Below are 20,764 nucleotides of genomic sequence, written 5' to 3' on the forward strand. Positions count from 1 at the left end.
GGGGGGGCGGGGTTGGGAGGGGGGCGTGCCCTAAAGCTCTCTGGGTTGGCGTCGCTCAACCCCTCTGGTCCTCGCCTCCCACCGCATGCGCACCTCGCATCCCCTGGGTCATCAGCCCCTCACTTGCCTTTCTCCTTCACCCCTTCCTGCGTTATCCCTGTGTCGGGCCTCCTAGGATCCCCCAACTTTTCCCCACTGCTGACCCACTAAAGCAAGGTGCACAGACACGCAAATTCGTAAGGCCACTCTCAGTAGGTTTCAGGCCTCCGTGAGGCAATACTGTGTGTCCCCAGATGGCGACAAGCCAAGGAAGGTCAAAGATCCCCACCAACCACCAGAAGCTAGGAGAGAGGCACGGAAGGACCCTCCCATAGACCTTCCAAGCCCCATGGTCCTGCTGACGCCAGATTTCAAGCCTCTAGCCCTGGAACCGTGAGAGAACAAGTTTCTCTTGTTTAAAGCCATCCAAATTTGTAGTCATGGATAGTGGCAGCCCTAGGAAACGAATACAAATATGATTGGAAAAAAGATACAGACTAAAAAAAAAAAAAAATTAGAGGTAGAAAAAGATTTTTCAAAACTCTTCACAAAAAACCCAAACCACGATAGCGAAGACTGATACATTTGCCTTCAATGAAAATATGCAGCTTCGGCACATCAAAAGAAATGAAAAGACAAGCCACACATTAGAAGAAGATACAACACATTCAGCCTTCAAAGGAGTAGTAACTGGAATTTACAAAGAACGTCCTCTCAGAAAAAGATAAACCACCTCATAAACTCTGACAAATGAGCAAAGTCAGTAATCCCAGACTCTTGAGTAACTATGAAAATACAAACTAAAACCATAATAAGTTATGATGCCATACCCATCAGACTGGGGGAGAAAGTCAGAATAACAAGGGTTGGTGAGAACATGAAACAATAGAAATGCTCCTGCACTGTTGGTCGGAAGATCAGTAGTTATAACCACTTGGAGGGATATCTGGTCATATTTAGGAATTGAAGATATGTGTACCCAATGACTGAGCAATTTTATTCCTAGATATATACCTTAGAACAGCTCTTAGGGGAGGCAGAATGTATAAGAATGTTGATGCCAACATTGTCCATAATTATGGAACACTGGAACTAATCCAAAAGTCTGTCAACAAGAGAATGACTGAATAAATGTTGAATACTCATCACTGTGATTTTTGTGGTAAAGTCTACACAACATAAAAGTGACCATTGTAACCATTTTTAAATGTACGGTTCTGTGACATTGAGTATATTCACATTGTTGTGCAACCATCACCACTATCCATCTGCAGAACTTTTTGATCATTCCATACTGAAACTCCACCCTTTCAACACTAACTCCCTATGAGTCCCTCCCTCCAGCCCCTGGGGATCGGCTTTGTCTCTATGTATTTGACTACTCTAGGAACCTTATATAAGTGGAATGATTACAGTATTTTTCCTTTTGTGTCTGGGTATTTCACCAGGTGTAATGTTTCCAAGGTTCATCCTTGTTGTAGCATGTACTGGGATTTCTGTCCTTTTTTTTTTTTTTTTGAGTTGGAGTCTCACTCTTATCGCCCAGACTGGAGTGCAGTGGTCGCTCCAGCCACCGTAGCCTCGACCTGCTGGGCTCGGCGATCCTTCTGCCTCAGCCTTCCAAGTAGCTGGAATTACAGGCTCACTACCACGCCCAGCTAATTTTTCAATTTATTGTAGAGATAAGGTATCGCCAAGTTGCCCAGGCGGGTCACGAACCCACGGATTTCTGTCCTTTTAAAGGCTGAATGACACTCCGTGGTATGTATATACCACATTTTGTTGGTCTATTCACTATTCATGGACAACTGAGTTGTTTCTACCTTTTGTCTGTTGTGACTAATGCTGCTATAAACATCGGTGTACAAATAAATGAATCCCTTCTACAATCCTTTGGGCTTTTTACCCAGAACTAGAGTTGCTGGATCATATGGTGATTCCATTTCTAATTTTTTGAGGAACTACCATACTGTTTTCTATAGTGGTTGCACTATCTTACACTCCCATGATAATATAATATTATACAATAATTAAAATGAATTTACATTTAATAATTAAATGTTCAGCATGGGAACTTCTAAACATGCCATTCCTTCTTCCTGGGACATTCTCCTATCTGCCCAGTTCTCAGCCTGGGTAAGTTCTTCTCATCTTCTTAGTCTCAGGATAAACAGTATATTTCTAAAAAGCATCTCCAGCCCATTCATTCCTCCTCACCTCCCAGGCCCCTATTAGCTTCCCTCCTCTGTCTCGCCCTTTCATAGTCGTCATCGTGGTGCATTCCACTACCAATTTGTATGTCTGTAACCACTAGACTGAAACTCCTGGAAGGCAGAACTGTGTCTGTCTTATTTATTGCTTATTTTTGAATCCTCAGAGTTGGCTTAGGATAGGTATTTAAATGGTGTTGTTAAATCAGTTGGTGAATTTAAGGGATGTGACAGAAAGCATTTATAGTCCTGAGAGCCCCTGAGTCTTCCTGTGTCCCCTGCAGCAACTATTCAGAGGCTGTTAGAAAGGGAAAGATTATCAAATTAGCCAGGCTAATTTGTAGTGGAGTGTAGCCCAGGAGGTTGAGGATGCTGTGAGCTGTGATGGTTGTGATCATGTCACTGCACTTCAACCTGGGGGACGGAGTAAGACCCCAACTCAAAGAAAAAGGAAAGATCATTCCCCATGTCACAGCACCCCCAGAATCTCTGAACCAGGAGGGGCCTCGGTGGGTCATATGACCCCACTTCCCACCAAGTGCCATCTCTACTATGGCCTCCCTGAGAGCTAGCTCTCCATCTTGGCATGAGCACTTGCCAAGATTATCACGAAATGGTTATACTTTCAGTTGCGCATTACAGAAACCACATCTAAGAGTAACAAAAAAGGAGGTTCATTATCCTCACACATCAAGAGTCCCCGGTATATGTATTACTGACTCTCGTTCAGTTGCTTGATGGTGTCTTCAGATCACTGACTCTTTCCATCCTTCTGCTCTGGCAGTCTCAACATGTTGCCTTTTGTTTCATTCTTGTGCTTGTTGCCTCATGATTGTAGAATGGCTGCCACAGTCCTGGGCATCACATCCCATTAAAGACAGGAGGAAAGGACACGGGGAGTACCAGCGAACTTGCCTCTCCTGCCTGTCTCCTTTTTATTTTATTTTATTTCATTTCATTTCTTATTTTATTTTATCATTTTAGAATTGGAGTCTCACTCTTGTCACCCAGGCTGTAGTGCAGTGCACACTCATATGAGGCCACTGCAACCTGCTGGGTTCAGGTGATCTTCCGTCTGTTTTCCAAGTAGCTGGAACTACAGATGCACACCACCTGGCTAGTTGTTGTGATTTATTGTAGAGATGAGGTCTCACCAAGTTGTCCAGGCTGTTCTTGAACCCCCAGGCTCAGGCAATCCTCTCGCCTTGGTCTCCCAAAGTGCTGAGATTACAGGCTGAGCCACTGAACCTGGCCCTGTCTCCTTTATAAGAAAGTAAAACCCAAAAGTTCTCTAGCACATTTCCAACAGTATTTCACTAGTCGGAACTATGTCATCCATTGATTTAATTGTTCCGGCCTTTGTGGTGGAAGGTGACAGGGTGTGGTTGTCTGCCTTAGGTGGTCACTGTTTCTTTCAAAGCAGATCTTCTGCCACATGCAGGGATTGAGCAGGAACCTGGTTGGACCAAGTGTGTAACTGGTAACAGATCACAGTTAGGAGTTTCCCAAATGGCCAGTGGAGTTATCGCTTCACTTTTTTTTTTTTTTTTTGAATTGGAGTCTCACTCTGTCACCCAGACTGGAGTGCCGTGGCTGCTCCCGGCCACTGCAGCCTTAACCTGCTGGGCTCTGGCGATCCTTCCGCCTCAGCCTTCCAACTAGTTGGAACTACAGGCGAGTGCTACCATGCCCAGCTAATGTTGTGATTTTTATTGTAGAAATGAAGTCTCGCCAAGTTGCCCAGGTGGGTCTCAAACCCGCAGGCTCAGGCAATCCACTCACCTCGGCCTCCCAAAGCGCAGGATTACAGGCTGAGCCACTGAGCCCAGCCTCTTACATTTTTTTAAATATGAGATCGTTCCCTCGGATGTCTACCCTTCAACCTTCGCCTGTTCTGTCATTACTCCAACAGCCCTGTGGTATAGACAGTGTGTGCCAATTCTGAGAGGGACTAGAGATGCCCTGCTCATAGGGACTTTCCTGGCTGATAGGATCTCCCAGGAGACTTCCCAATGTTATCACTGCATTTTGGTTGAAAGCATCATGGAGTGGAAGGCAGGAAATTGGGGTTCTTGCCTCAACTGTGCAACATTCGAGCTGTGTGAACTTGGGGGGATCACTTGTTTTCTCTCATTCAGTGTCATTTTCTATAAGATGGGTAGGTCAGACGAGACCATTGCAAAATTCCCGCCAGCTCTGTCTTTCCATCACTTTGCTTTTTCTGACTCTTCCCGTGGAGGCTGGAGTTCCCAGGAGATGTGAAAATTACCTCAGCTTGGGTGAGCTATTTCCAAGCAGCTGGGACACCTGTGTCACACCCCTGCCCTCTGCCAGTAACTGCCCAGGTGGCAGCTGGTTGCTCCCCAGGAGTGCAGATACCAGGTGAACTTCCTGGAATGGGTGGATATTAAAGCCTGGGCCTTGGTCCATGAAACACTGCCATCTCTACTCAATGCCTGCAGCCATGTGGCTGGTCCTCCTCCTTCTGCTGTGGCTAAGCTGTGTGGCCCCAAGCCAGAAGACAGGTGAGAAGCCAGTCTTGCTAGCATCTGTGCTAAAGGTCAAAGGTACTCCAGCCTCTGGTATCATTTGTTCATTCTTTCATTCCTTCATTTAGCCAATCTTTTTTGTCTCTGGCATGATCCATCTCTTGTGACCTAGCACTCATTAATTCATTAGCCAAATAGTTCATTTGTTCAGTCATTTCGTGAGTACTCATCATATGCTTCATGTGGCTTTTCTGTGTGTCCACCTTCATATCTGTCTTTAGACAATTTGCTGGAGAGGGTCTGTTTTGGTTGAGGAGGGGTGGGGTGTCCAGAGGAGGTTCCAGTGTGTAAGAGCAGCACATGACTCTAGAATGTGCACTGTGGGAAGTAGGGAGGACAAGAGGAGAGTGAATGAGACAAGCCCAGATCCAGATTAATAGGCAGACTCACTGGGTAACTGCCAGGCACCAAGTCATTGGGTTTACTAAGACATCCCTGAAAACGCAACGGGGTGAATGAAGTTACATTTACTAGAAGTTCTTCTGGGAGAAAACTAGATGTCATTGGTAAGAATACAGTCAAGCGTTGTTTAATGACAGAAATATGTTCTGAGAAATGCATCTTGCCTATAATCTTAGCACTGGGAGGCCTAGGTGAAAGCATTGCCTGAACTAATGAGTTCAAGCCCAGCCTAGGCAGCTTGGCGAGACCTCATCTCTAAATAAATCAAAAAATTAGCCAGGCATTGTGGCAGGTGCCTGTAGTTCCAGTTACTTGGAAGGCTGAGGCGGAAGGATTTCCTGAGCCCAGCAGGTTGAAGCTGCGGTGGCTGTGAGCATGCCACTGCACGCCAGCATGTGCAACGGAGTAAGACTCTGACTAAAAAACAAACAAACAAAATAAATGCACCTTTAGGTGATGTTAGCATTGTTAGCATCACAGAGTATACTTACACAAACCTAGATGATATATATGTGTGTGTGTGTGTGTGTGTGTGTGTGTGTATAATTAAATTAATTATTTTCCATATATGTGGACAATGAAATGTCCCAGCACCATTACTGAATAGTAAGCATTTCCTCCCTACTTGTTCTGCAATGGCAGTAGAAACTGTCATGTGATAGGTTTCTTGTATGTTCCATTATAGTCTTATGGGGCCACTGTCACATATATGGTCCAGCGTTGACCTAAATGTCATTATGTGGCACATGACTGTATCTCCTGTGGGGGTGGGAGCCTCAAGGGACATGCTACAGATATGTTATCAAATTATTTTGTAAAAAAACTTCTGCTGGACTCGGTGGCTCAGCCTGTAATCCCGTGCCTTTGGGAGGTTGAGGTGAGTGGATTGCCTGAGCCCGCGGGTTCGAGACCCGCCTGGGCAGCGAGACCTCATTTCTTCAATAAATCAAAAAGTCAGCCAAGCATGGTAGCGCATGCCTGTAATTCCGGCTACTCGGAAGGCTGAGGCGGAAGGATCCCCGGAGCCCAGCAAGTCGAGGCTGTGGTGGCCGGGAGCGGCGAATGCACTCCAGTCTGGGCGATTGAGTGAGACTCCAACTCAAAAAAAAAAAGAACTTCTAGGTAAGGGCAGGACTCCCGTTTTGGTGATTGGAGTTTGCCAGTGTGAGGCCGGAACAGGGACCATGGAGGCCTGGAAGAGGCTGCCTGTGCACCCACCCTCACTGCTCCCCAGAGGCACTCACCTTCTGCTCTATAAAATTGTCAGGCACATTTAAAGAGCATTGCTCTGAGAAGTGCCAAACTATCAGCCTGTGGTTCTTCACCCAGCCCTGCTTGGGCCTGGGCCTGGTCCCACAGCTTGGTAATTCTGTTAGCCTCTGGGTCGAGTCAGTGGCACCGTCCTAAAGGAGTCACTCGAGGTATCACCTTACAGGGAAGCCATCTGCTGATGGGCTCACTGCCCCTACACTAAACCCCATGCCTTCTCCTCTCACTGTGGCACAGCACTTACCAGCCAGGATGATGACGTTCTGCTCACTGGACTCAGCTCCTGGAGGGTGCTGAATTGGGGGTGGGATGAGGTGGTGGAATTTAACTTCATGATCCACCATGGTACCTAGCCAGATAGTCACTTGATAGAATAAAATGAACGAATGAGTGAGTGAGTGTGTGAATTGGTGCTTGATCACCACGGGGGTGGACTTCCTTTCCCTTAATGTACTCTTATATATATCTTTAAATTTGTTTTGTAGAGACAGGGTTTTACTGGGTGGTCTCAAACTCCTGGCTTCAAGTGATCCTCTTTGTCTTGGCCTCCCAAATTGCTGGGATTACAGGTGTAAGTCACCATGCTCAGCCATGCTGCTGTCATTTTTTTTGATGGTACCAGTCAGGATTGTCAAGAACTATAACTCTCTCCCGGCCCATGGACACTGTGGGGACTTAAGTGTGAGCCCAAGTTCATTTCAGATACTTTTAATTAAATTAAATGAAAATTACTTGGCACCAGAAACACAGAAGTGCATGTTTTACCTTCAAGGTGCTGATAGTTGCAACAGACACACTTACAGAAAGAAAGCTTTATCAATAATAGAGACAGGGACGAATATTATGTTGGAAGTTAAAAGCAATAGGTCTTGAGAAAAGAGGAAAAAATTAATCCCAGCTGGGAAAATATAGGAAGACCACTCAGAATAGATCTAATTTATTTTTTAAAACTATTTATTATGGAAAATTTCAAACACATGCAAACATAGAGAGAATAGTATAATGAACCCAATGTACCCACAGCCCAGCTTCAAAATTCTTAACATTTTGCTCTGGTTCTTATCCCTATATTTAAAAAATAAGACCACAATATCTTATCAGAACTAAACCAATTAAAACAATTACTTACTATCATTTAATACCTAGCAGTGTTCATATTCTCCCACTTGTCACAAAAACCTTTTTCAGTTGTTTTGTTCAGATCCGGATCCAAACAAGCTACACACACACACACACACACACACACACACACACACACACACACACACACACCAATCTATTTCTTGTGTCTTTAAATCTATATCAGCTCCCTCCCCATCCTCCACCCCCCCCCACTTTTTCATGCCATTTATTTGTCGAACAAACCAGGTGACTTGTGTGTCTGATGAAATATTCCTCTGCCCCTATATTTCCTGAAATCTGGTAGTTAGGCTGGTAAATGAATCAGAACAGAACCAGATATTTTCTTTTGGCAAGAATACTTCATAGGTGGGGCTGTATACTTCCTATTGCATCTTTTCATTTGGTTTCCTTTTTTTTTGAGTTGAAATCTTCACTTTGTCGCCCAGGCTGGAGTGCAGTGGCATGCTCACTGCTACCACAGTCTCTACCTGTTGGGTTCAGACGATCCTTCCACTTCAGCCCTCTAAGTAGGTGGAGCTACAGGCATGTGCCACCACACCTGGCTAATTCTTTGATTTTTTTTTTTTAAAGCAGGATTTACTGAGAGGACAGAAAAGCTCCCACAGTGGGAGGGGACCCGAAGGGATTGCCTAGTTCTTTGATTTATTGTAGAGATGAGGTCTTGCCATGTTGCCCAGGCTGGTCTCGAACTCTTGGACTCAGACAGTTCTCTTGCCTTCACCTCCCAAAGTTCTGGGATTACAAGTGTGAGCCACCGAGCCCGGCTTCTGTTGTATCTTGAAAGAGACACAGAATGTCTAGTTGTTCCACTTTTACTGGCATTAAGTCTGTCCAGGCAGATAGTACATCCATGATGAATCGTTCCTGTCAACATTTCTCTAATGACTTAGTCTCCACTGATGATCATTGTTTATATCCGTTGTTTTTCCTTAGGGGCTGCTGCCAAGTGGTGCTTTTCTGGTTCGATTATTTTTCTGCATTTGTTAGCTGTTCTTTCTTCAAAAAGACCTTTTGCTTGTCAATGGTTTGGTTTGTATGGAAAGGCTAGATAAATGTTTATTCTTTATCATTTTCATAATAATGAGCTAGTTCCTTAGCAACCCCGGGGAAGTTGGGTTTAAATGCAGCATTGAAGTAAGTATAAGAATATTTTCTTCCAGTGGGTATGGGAGGGAAGGACCTTCCAAGCAGAGGAAACGGCTTAAGCCTAGGCTCAGAGGCAAGAGAATGCGGGGTGTTTGGAAAATAGCAGAAATTGGTAGCATGTGTAACGGGAGCCTTTGGGAGTGAGAACCCCCAGCAGGATGTGGTGGGAAAGTGGGAAAGAAGTCAGGATAGCTGGTTCTACTTCTAGCTCTGTCAGCAAATCAAGCCTGACCTTGGGCAAATAGCTCTTTCCTCATCTATAAAATCTTTCTGGCTCGGTGACTTTCAAATGTTTCTGGCCCCAATCCACGTTAATAAATACATTTTACACTCTGACCCAGTACATGCATATATGTATTAAAAAATTTTTTTAAACTTCAAAAAGATCTCAACTTACTCTTTTTTTTTTTGAGTTGGGGTCTCACTCTGTTGCCCAGGTTAGAGTACAGTGGCACAATCATGGCTTGCCGCAGCCTTGATCTTCTGGGCTCAAGCAAACCTTCTGTCTCAGTCTCCCAAGTAGCTGGGACCATGGGTGCATGCCACTACACCAGGCTAATTTTTTCTTTTTTTATAGAGATGGAGTCTTGCTATGTTGGCCAGACTGATCTCAAACTCCTGGGCTCAAGCTATCCTCCTTGTCTTGGCCTCTCAAAGTGCTAGGATTAGAGACATGAGCCACTGTACCTGGCCTCATCTTATTCTTATTATATACAATGTATATGAATTCATCCTATCCTATCCTATCCTGTCCCATCCCAGTTTATCCTATTAAAATAAATGCCAGGCCAGGCATGGTGGCTCAGACCTGCAATCCCAGCACTTTGGGAGGCAGAGGTGAGAGGATTGCCCAAACCTGGGTTTCAAGACCAGCCTGGGCAACATGGTGAGACCTCATCTCTACAGTAAGTAAAAATAATAATAATAATTAGCCGGGTGAGGTGGTGTGTGCCTGTAGCTACTTGGAAGGCTGAGTCAGAAGAAGTGCCTGAGACCAGCAGTTGAGGCAGTGGTGACTGCGAGCATGCCACTGTACTCCAGTCATGGCGACAGAGTAAGACTTTGACTCAAAAAAATAAGAAATAAAAATAAATAAAATAAATGCTGGTCATGGCTACTGCATTACTCTCTGACTCACAAATGGTCTACAACCTGAGCTTGGGTGGTTCCTGGAGCTCTATTGCTCCTGCCCTCTCTGATTGATCTCTGGTCTTGGTGACAACCTGATACTGGACCGGCACTTGAGAAGAGGGACAGCATGAGAAGGAAGTCGGTCACTTGCAGGAGGCTCTTGAGCCGAACGTGAGGCCGAAGCCAGGCCACACTCAGAGGCTACTACTCCAGCCAGCCTGCCATCACCTTGAGAGGGCTGACCTCTCAGGCCACCGCCCTTTCACCAGACTCCTGTTTCCACAACAGATTAGGTCAGCCACACCCAGCCCCACATCCTCTCAGAGGACTGCTTCCTGTTGATCTTGTCAACGTGGAAAGGCCCTCAAGTTTATCCCTAAACCAAGCCCTCCAGTTTATCCATAAGCAAACTGGCAGGTGCTAGAAGGCAATCGGAAAGGTCAAGTGGTCTAACTCACAAATGGTCTGCAGCCCTAGCATGGCTGGCTCTCAGAGCTCGACTGCAGCTCCAGCCCACTCTGTCTGATCTCTGGTCTTGGTGACCACCTGATGGCTGTTAGCAGGTGCTAACCTAACAGGAGGCAATAGGGAAGGTCAGTGGAGTAGAGGGAAAACAGCACTGAGAGTCCTGGGGTGAGACCTGGAGCCTGTTCCCTCCTGAGCCGCAGGTCAGGACTCAACAGGTCACCGGGGCCATGGTCCCCACCTGCCAGTGCCCTGCTTTCTCCATCACTTAAAGAGAAGTCCCTCATCTTGTAGTGGATGGCCAGAAACCAGACAAAAATGGAGTCAAGTGACTTGGGGACATGGCAGGGGTGGAGGTGGTAAAACCGATTTGGGAATAGGAACCATGGAGACCTCCCTTTAATCTTCCAGAGACTTCTGTCTTACCATACTCTTCTCCATCTGCCGTGTCCTCTATTGCCTCTCTTATTTGCCGTCACTCACCTGTCGCTCCACTCTTCCTGTCTCCTTCTCTTCTTTCTTTCTCTCTCTCAGTTCTATCTCATTCTGTCTTGCTCTCTTTTTAAAAGAAATTTTTTTTTGTGGGGGAAGGGTCTTGCTGTATTGCCCAAGCTGGTCTCATCCTCTTAGCATCAAGTGATCCTCCTGCCTCAGCCTCCAGAATAGCTGGGATTACAGGCCCATGCCACCGTGCTGGCACTCTCTCTTTTTAATTAAGCTTTATTGAGACATAATTTACATAATGTAGAATTCACCCTTTTGTGAAATGGTGTTCAGCTCAGTGTTTTTTTAGTATATTCACAGAGTCGGGCAACCATCACCCCTATCTAATTCCACACTCCTAAAAGAAACTCTGGACCCGTTAACAGTCACTCCCTGTTTTTATTCCCCACACCCCACCAGCCCCTGACAACTGCTAATCTACTTTCTGCTTCTAAGTATTTGCCTCTTCTAAACACTTCATACGAATGGAATCACACAACATGTGGCCTTTTGTGACTGGCTTCTTTCCCTTACCATGTTTTCAAGCTTCATTTTTGTTGAGAAAGATCTGTACTCCATTCCTTTTTGTGGCTGAATAATATTCCTTGTATGGATATACCTCCTGTTGTTTTGCCACTTGTCAGCTGGTGGACGTTTGAATTGTTTCTACTATTTTGTTATTATGACTTGCACTGCTATGAACATTCACATGTAAGATTTTATTTGAACAAGTATTTTTCAATTCTCTTAAGTATGTGCCCAGAAGTGGAATTGCTAGACCGTATGATAACTGTGTTAAACATTCTGAGGAGATGTCAGACTGTTTTTCAAAGCATTGTATGAGGGTTCCAATTTCTCCACATCCTCATCGACACTTGCTATTTTCTGTCTTTTTTAATTTAGTCATCCTAATGGGTGTGATGTGGTATCTCACTGTGGTTTTGATTTACATTTGCCTGTGACTAAGGATGTTAAGCATCTTTTCACGTGCTTATTGGCCATTTGTGTATCTTCCCTGGAGAAATATCGATTTAAATCCTTTGTCCATTTTAAAATCTGGTTGTCTTTTTATTGTGAGAGTTCTTTATACATTCTGGATAAAATTCTCTTATCACATATGATTTGCAGATATTTTCTTCCATTCCCTGGGCTGTTTTTTTTCACTTACTTTATAGTATACTCAGAAGCACAGAGGTTTTTAATTTTGACCAAGCCCAGTCTATCTGTTTATTTTTTTGTTGTTTGTGCTTTTGATATCACATAGGAGAAACCATTACTTAATCTAAGGTCAGTTACATCTATGTTTTCTTCAGGAGTTGTATAGTTTCAGCTCTTACACTTAGGTCTGTGATCCATTTTGAGTTAATTTTTGTACATGGTGTGAGGTAGGGGTCCAAATGCGTTCTTTTGCATAGGGATATCTGGTTGTCCTGGCACCACTTGTTAAATCTGTTTCTTTTTAATGTCCCCTTTTCTCCAGGCAGCTGCTCCCAGCCTCAGCCCCTCTGCTGCCTTGGGATGGATCACCACTGCAAGAGGGAAAGCTGCTACTGTGATGAATTCTGCCATGTGGTACCCGACTGCTGCCCAGACCATGGTGTCCTCTGCAACCCTGGTAACTCACATGCTCATTTCCACCCGGGCAGAGCTGGATGCTGTGGTTGGCAGAGGCAGGCCCTTTGACTATACTTTAGGCCAAGGCGAGGAAGTGGACTGGTGGCTCCTAAGGTCTCGGACTGTCCTGAGATCCTCGCATTCTGTCCATTTCTGGTCAAGAATGTTCCTCCCAGCTTTGTTTCCCTGATGTCCTGTGTCACCTGCTGTTGCTCTTGGGGATGAGGGTGGGGAATAAGGTTGTTGGGCTCCATCTAACTGCCCCCCTACTCCTAAAGTGTGGATGCCTCTTGACTAGTCATATGTAGACTTCTGAGGGCAGTCAGGAATCCACAGAGCAGTGCTGGGGATGGTGAACAGTGGGTGCATCAGTGGGGAGAAGGGCAGGAGCCTTCCTCTTGTCTCTCAGCTTCTCAGATGACCAGGATGGTGCTGCAGATGGTGCTGAGGATGGAGAAGCCACCCAGCCCTGCTAGGAGCGATCTAGACTGGATGCAGAGCATGGTGAGCGCCCTGGAGATTTCCCTAGAAGGGGTGGGTGGCAGCCCGCTCCTGGTTCATGACCCCCAGGCCCCAAAGCCAGAAAGCAGGTGCCAAAGCAGGGAAAGGGGCCTGAGCCAGGGCAGAGCTCCTTGCAGTGATGGCTATAGGACTAGGAGTCAGAATTTCTGCCTTTGGACACTGAAAATGGAAGCTCATGTAATTTTCATGTGTCAGAAAATATTCTCCTTTTTTTTTTTTTGACCTGGAGTCTCACTCTGTCACCCAGACTGGAGTGCAGTGGCACACTCACGGCTACCATAGCCTTGACCTGCTGGGCTCAGGCGATCCTTCTGCACCTGACACATGATCTTGGGACTACAGGCGCATGTCACAATGCCCAGCTAATTTTTTGATTTTTTGTGGAGACAAGGTCTCGCCACGTTGCCCAGGCTGGTCTCTAACTGCCAGACTGAGGCAATTCTTTCGCATCCACCTCCCAAAGTGCTGGGATTACAGGCAGAAGCTGCCACGCCTGGCCAGAGAATATTCTTCTTTTGACTTTTTCTTACCACCTAAAAATGCAGAAAATATTCTTAGCTTGAGAGTTGTACAAACAAGCAGTGGCCAGATCTGGCAGCTGAACTGCCAACCTCTGCTCCACGTCATCCCCTGATTTCTTCTTTCCTTCTCTATCCTGGCTCTAGCCCTGACCTGTCAGAGCTCTCAGCCCAGCACTGGAGAAAAGGCCTCAGCTCCCCTCCTAGCATGTTACCACTTTGGGCAGAAAGAAAGGCAGATGGTGCAAAGGAAAGAGAGCAGGTTTGAGAGTCAGAGAGACCTGGCTTCCATTCCTGGCTCTACTATTCATGACTAGGTGGCTTTGAGCAACTCCTTTTACCTTTTTATCTATTTATTTTGAGTCGGGGGATGGTGGAGAAGTCTCACTTTGTTGCCCAGACTGGAGTGCAGTGTCACAATCATGGCTCATAGAAGCCTGGACCCCCTGGGCCCAGGCAACCCTTTCATCCCAACCTCCCAAGTAACTTGAACTACAGGCACACACCACCTCACTTGGCTAATTTTTTGTAGAGATGAGGTCTTTCTATCATGTTCAGGATGGTCTGGAACTCCTGGGCTCAAGTAATCCTCCGGCCTCCACCTCTCAAAGTGCTGGAATTTGGGGCATGAACTACCATGCCTGGCACCTTACCAAGCCTTTCTGAGTTTGTTTCCTCTTTGTATCGTGGAGCTGGCCTTATGGTGAGAAGGAACTGAGATCAAGCATGGCAAAGGCCTGGTTCCTGGTGTACAACATGCCGCCACTCTTATTTGGGAACACGTGTGTGAATTGGAGCGAGAATAGGCCTTCGCTTCTGTTCCCTCAGGTTCAGCAGCTTTTTCAAACCAGCCTCCCGGGCATGCAGCTCTCCACGGCTGTGAAGGGAATCAAGAAGAGAGCCCGACTCCTCCCCTGAGGCGCCCTTCCCACTCCGTGGCAGCAGGGCCCGTCAAGCAGAGGCCACCTGTCCCCACCTTGGCCCACTGAGGCCAGTATTGCTGGGCCCAGGGCTGCTTGTCTCTCAGCTGCTATCCTGTGTGTGTCCCTGTTGGCTTAGCCAGAGAGAAACTGAAACCTTCAACTGTTGTAAACACATTTAAATGTGCATAGACCCAATAGAAACATTAGGTCAGAATAAATAAATAACTAAGCAAACAAATAAATATAAATAAATAGACTAATGAGCATAGAATCAGCCACACAAAATTGTGAAACTTAAGTTTGGCTCGTGTTAATTATTGCTTTGTGATGGTTACAGTGACTATAGCAAACATTTCTTTTCTTTCAGTCTTTTCGTTTTTATTACAGAACAAAAGCTTCATTTCTTTATTTTGCTTTCTGACTCTGTGCTTGTGCTTTCAACACTTTCACAACAATTTTCTCCTCCTTGATAAGAAAAGCATGCTTGCTCCTGTCATGAACACATTTTGCACACATGAAACCACCATAGACCTTCTGGCTTTTTTTTTTTTTTTTGGACAATCTCTTAAGAACTTTATGTCTCACAGCACGAATCCCTCAAAGCCTTTCTTGGACGCACACCACACACAGACTTTGGTGCTTTCTCAACCTTCTTGGTATATAGGTAAACAATTCTACTACCAGGGGTTCGGGACAGCCTAGTTTTGTTAGAGACTGAGTTGTAGGAAAGCCTGTGACGGTATGTCAAGCGTTGGACCATTCCAAGTGCCTTTACACAGTGTCCCCAGATGACTTTCTTTGCTTTCTTTCTTTTGTTTTTCTTTTTTTTAGACATAGGGTGACACGATCATAGCTCACTGCAGCCTTGACCTTCTGGGCTCAAAATATATTTCTGAGTAGCTAAGACTACAAGCATACACTACCATGCCTAGTTAATTAAAAAAAAATTATAGAGATGGGATCTCACTATGTTGCCCAGGCAGGCTTCACTCCTAGCCTCTCGTGGTCCTCCCACCTCAGATTCCCAAAGTGCTGGAATTTCAGGCATGAGACACCATACCCAGCCACAAACATTTCTTGAAAGTAGAAAATGAGAACCTAGCACACCTAAAGGATGCTAAGCAATTTGTCCTCTCTCCTCAGTATTCCTCCCTGGGCTCCAGGAAGCCTAGGAAGTCTGGAAATATCCTGTCTGAGCCCTCTGGCCCAGGCCTGATGTCCACCCACCTCCCAGGGGTGGAAGGAGAGGCAGGGGACATCCTCTGGTGAGCTGAGACTGGCCTCCCACTCGTCTCCTTGAATGCAGGATTTCAAAGCTCCAGGAGGGTGATGCCAGGGGCTTTGAAGTCTGACAAGCCCGTCATCTTCCCTCTCAGACCTGTCTTCCTCCTGTTTCTGTGAATGGTTTCTCTGTGCTTGGCTTTCTGGACTCCAGACCTCTGGGGCATCTTTCACTTCTCTCTGCCCCGGCCTTCCTCTCCAAGTTGTCAAGTCTTTTTGTTCCACTTCCCAACATCGTTCCCATCCCTCCCCTTGCTAGTCTCGCTGCCAAAGACCTAGGTCACAGCCTCCCAGCTAGTCCTCTTGCCCTGGACTCGCCCCAGCTGGCCTCTGCCCAGACTGTACTGAACAAAATAGAGCTCTGGTGTTGCTAGTCCTCCGCTCAAACCCAGCACTGTCTTCACATCATCTAAAGAATAAAGGATCAATTCCCACAATTGGTGTGAAAAGCCCCCAACAACAGGACCCCAGTACACACTTGTGGCCTCATCTCCTGCGAATTCCTGCGCCCACTTTTATATTGTAGCTGAATGGAATGATTGTTATCCAGTTTCTATACTAGTTTCTTTCTTTTTTTGGTTTTTTGGAGTTGGAGTCTTACTGTTGCCCAGGCTGGAGTGCAGTGGCATTCTCACGGCCACTGCAGCCTTGACCTGCTAGACTCAGGTCATCCTTTCGCCTCAGCCTTCCAAGTAGCTGGAACTACAGGCGTGCGCCACCACACCTGGCTAATTATCTATTTATTTATTGTCGAGACGAGATCTCGCCAAATTGCCCAGGTTAATCTCGAACCCTGGGCTCAGGCAGTCCTCTCATCTCTGCCTCCCAAAGTGCTGGGATTACAGGCATAAGCCACTGCACCCGGCTATCCTGGTTTCTAAGTAAATGATGACAATTTAGGAGTCCGGCTGGCATAGAGCCCTGCTATTGGCTAATGGACCTGCTTTAGCTTAGTTTCTCCGAATGATTTATTTAGGAACATAATCCCAAGGAGCAAGGGTAAGGGAAAGGGGACATGAAACAGGAGCGAAGGGGGAGCCAGCGCTAAGATGTGATCTTCCAGTTGCCCCCTGCTATGGCTGACTGGTTGCTTTATGCTGACTGGAAGCCTTATGAGATGTGTCTGAGAACCATCTGTCCTGGGCATGAATCCATTGGCTCCCCTTCCTCATGGGTTACAGGTGACTCTGCAAGGAAAGTCCTGGATGCATACAGATGTTCCTTGACTTACAATGGGGTTATGTCCCAGTGAGACCCATGGTAAGTTGAAAATACGTTTAATACCCTGATAAACCCATCAAAAAGTAGAAAAATAATAAGTTGAACCATTTGAAGTTGGTACCATCTGTATACCGAAGACACATACAAGAATGTTCATAGCAGCTTTATTCAAAATAGTGGAAAAACTGGAAGCAATCCAAATGCTCATCAGTAGGAAAACGGGCAAGCAAACTGTGATCTATTTATACAATGGAGTACTGCCCAACAACAAAAAAGAATGAAGTACCATTATATACAACATGGGTGAGTCTCACAGACAAAATATTAAGAGAAAGAAGCCAGACACAACGTTCCAAGATAGGCAGAACTAACCCATAGTGATAGAGATAAGAACAGTGGTTACATCTGGTGTTGGGGGGTGGTTGACAGGAAGGGACCACAAGGGAGTCATTTGGGGTGCTAGAAATGTTCTGTATCTTTTTTTTTTTTTTGAGTCAGTTCTCACTCTGTCACCCAGCTGTAGTGCAGTGGCACGATCATGGCTCGCTACTGTCTTGACCTCCTGGGCTCAGGCTATCCTTTGGCATCAGCTTCCCAAGTAGGTGGGATTACAGGAGTGTGCCACCATGTCTGGCTTTTTTTTTTTTTTTTTTGTAGAGATGAGGGCTTGCTATATTGTCCAGGTATCACGCCCAACATGTTCTGCATCTTCTTTTTTTTTGAGTCAGAGTCTCACTCTGTTACCCAGGCTGGAGTGTAGTGGCAGGCTCACGGCCACTGCAGCCTTGACCTGCTGGGTTCAGGCAATCTTTCCACGTCAGCTTTCCAAGTAGCTGGAACTACAGGCATGTGCCACCACATCTGGCTAATTTTTTGATTTATTGTAGAGATGAGATCTCCCCATGTTGCCCAGGATGGTCTCGAACCTGTGGGCTCAGTCAATCCTCTCACCTCAGCATCCCAAAGTGCTGGGATTACAGGTATGGGCCACCATGCCTGGCATGTTCTGCATCTTGATCTGAGTGTTGGAGGCATACTGGGTGTATGCATATGTAAACATTCTCCAAACTGTACACTACTTATAATTGGCACAGTTTACTCCATGTATGTTATACCACCATAAAAGAAATGAATTAACAAAGGAACAGGGAGATCCCTGGCTCTTCTTATACTGCAACCCAAGGGAATACATGCTACCAGTGTGGGGAGGGGTCCGTTCTCAGGGTCTTGCAAACTGAGGTGATTGCCACTGCCTCTCCTTTGGTCACCCACGCATACGATCTGTGCATGTTCAACATTTGAAATCGGTGGAGACCCATTCACAACCCCAGAGTTGACATAAAGATTATTTTAAAGTGAAGACATTTGAGCTACAGAAGATATAGGAAGAAATCTTGTCCGAGTTGCTCTTTCCTGACTAAAGCAGTGGAGCCCCAAAACATGGGGGCAAAGACAGTTTCCTGCTAATTCGGCTGTCTTGGAGACAGACTGCCCATTGCTGTTGGCATCAACAAGTCCCACAGAAGCTCCCAGACTTTCCCATTGGAGTCCTAAGCTCTCCCTCCCCCTTTTGTTAAGTTTGGTGTATATACCTTCATCTTGGGTCATTCGGGGAGTTACTTCCAGGTGCATGTGTAAATACATTTAGTCTTTTCTCCTGTCAATTCATCTTTTCTTCGTTAATTTGCAGGCCACTACTGGGCCCAAGTTGGAAGGGGAAGATTTTCCTCCCAACAGTTGTACTGTGGCCTGAGGTGCTAGGATACACCTCAGTGGTCTCTCAGATCCCAAACCTTGTCTTTTTTTTTTTTAATGCATTGTAGAGATGAGGTCTCACTAAGTTGCCCGGGCTGGTCTCAAACCTGCGGGCTCAGGCATTCCACTCGCCTCGGCCTCTCCAAGTGCTAGAATTACAGGCTGAGCCACCGAGCCCAGCCTTAAAACCTTGTTTTTCAAGGATATCTTACCAAGTTAATGCTTCCATCGGGCACTGAGCAGGCCATGTTCTGGGTTTTACTTCAAACCCGTGTTCACAGTCAGATCCGTCCCTACCGTCTAACCTGGTTTTTCCCAAAAAACAGAGTAAGACCTAGACGGTACTGTTCAGGCTGAGAAGTCGGTAGTCATTCATTCTTGACGCCTCTCTCTCTCTCTCTCTCTTTGACATCTCACATTGATATTGAAGGAAATCACCAGCTGTATTTTCAAAATATGTCCAAAATCAGATCACTTCTCACCCTCATCTCTGCTAACCCTGTGGTCAGAGCCACCCTCATCTCCATCTCCCTTCTGGACTAGAGCAGAAGCCTCCAAGCTTCCTGTTTCCACCCTGCTCAGCTGTCGGGGTGAGTCCTCTAAAACTCAAGTTAGGTCCTATCACTCCTCTGCTCAAAAACACTCCAGGGGCAGCTGCCATCTTGCTCAGAGTAAAAGCCCCCAAAGTTCAAAAGGCCCCTTATCATCTGTCCCCCCATCACTCTGCTCCCCATCCCTACCTCTTCCGCCTCACGAGGCTTCAACTTCTGTTCTTTGATGTTCCTTGAACTTGCTCCTACCTTAGGCCTCTAGAACTTTCTGTAGCAGTTCCTGCCTCCTGGGATGCTCTTCCCCTGGTATTCCCTTGGCTAGCTTTCTTTCCACCTTGGAGTCATTGTTCAGATGTCACCATGCTACTTAATACTGCAACCCAAACCTCCCATACCACCAGCACTCATGGTTTCTCTTTCCTGTATTTTCTTCTTTTTTCCATAGTTTTCACCCTTATATCATCCACTTCTCTTTTTTTTTTTTTTTGAGTTGAAGTCTCACTCTTATCGTCCAGGCTGGAGTACAGTGGCACACTCATGGTCTCTGCAGCCTCGACATGCTGGGTTCAGGTGATCCTTCCACCTCAGCCTTCCAAGTAACTGAAACTACAGATGCATGCCACCATGCCTGGCTAGTTTTTGTGATTTTTTTTTTTGTAGAGATGAGGTTTCACCAAGTTGCCCAAGCTGGTCTCGAACCCCTGAGCTCAAGCAATCTTCTTGCCTCGGCCTCCCAAAGTGCTGGGATTACAGGCTGAGCCACCGTGCTAGGCCCATCCACTTCTTTATTATAGTTATTGTTTGCTGTCTGTCTTCATTGGGAAGCTGATTCCATGAGGGCAGGGATCTTGTTCACTCAGGGGTGTATTCCAAGTGCCTAGAACAGTGTCTGGCATGTAGTAGGTGCTCCATGTAGGTTTGCTAAATTAATAAAAGCTAGTCTTCTAAGCTCATTCAGGGTGAGAGCTGACTGAAAAAATGGCCCAGACACTTTCTGGATATGATTATTATGGTTTCCAGGGCCAACAGTCATGAAAATTTCCCCAAATACCAAGGAAGATGACCTAGACAAAATTTAGCAAACCCAACTGGGTATGGTGGTTCACACCTGTAATCCTAGAACTTTGAGAGGCCGAGTTGGGAGGATTGCCTGAGCCCAGGAGTTCAAGACCAACCTGGGCAACATAGTGAGACCTCATCTCTAAAAAAAATTAACTGGGTGTGGTGGTGTGTGCCTGTGGTCCCAGTTATTCAGGGACGCTGAGGCGGAAGGATGGCCCAAGGTCAGGAGGTCGAGGCTGCAGTGAGCTGTGATTGTGCCACTGACAGAGTGGGACTCCAACTCAAAACTCAAACTCAAAAAAAAAATCAGCAAACCCAGGGAAACTTTCAGCTAGATTTTCTTCCCAGAGTTTTCTTACCCCTCATCTGCAGCAGGCAGGAGTGGGGTTGTTGATCATCTAAATGATAAAAAGGGCTGGGCTCAGTGGCTCAGCCTGTAATCCCAGCACTTTGGGAGGCTGAGGTGAGTGGATTGCCTGA

At 46.1% G+C, this 20,764-nt stretch overlaps 2 pseudogenes; both read right to left on the reverse strand.

Annotated features, from left to right (window-relative positions):
- The window catches only part of LOC103266051, a 19,464-nt pseudogene extending 12,651 nt beyond the window's left edge, over positions 1–6,813 (reverse strand).
- Positions 6,814–14,819: 8,006 nt separating this feature from the next.
- LOC110596123 lies at positions 14,820–15,174 on the reverse strand (annotated as a pseudogene).
- Between the last annotated feature and the right edge of the window lie 5,590 nt (positions 15,175–20,764).

The sequence above is a fragment of the Carlito syrichta genome, unplaced genomic scaffold (assembly GCF_000164805.1).
Source record: "Carlito syrichta isolate Samal-C Ts95f unplaced genomic scaffold, Tarsius_syrichta-2.0.1 Scaffold306997, whole genome shotgun sequence".
NCBI lineage: Eukaryota > Metazoa > Chordata > Mammalia > Primates > Tarsiidae > Carlito > Carlito syrichta.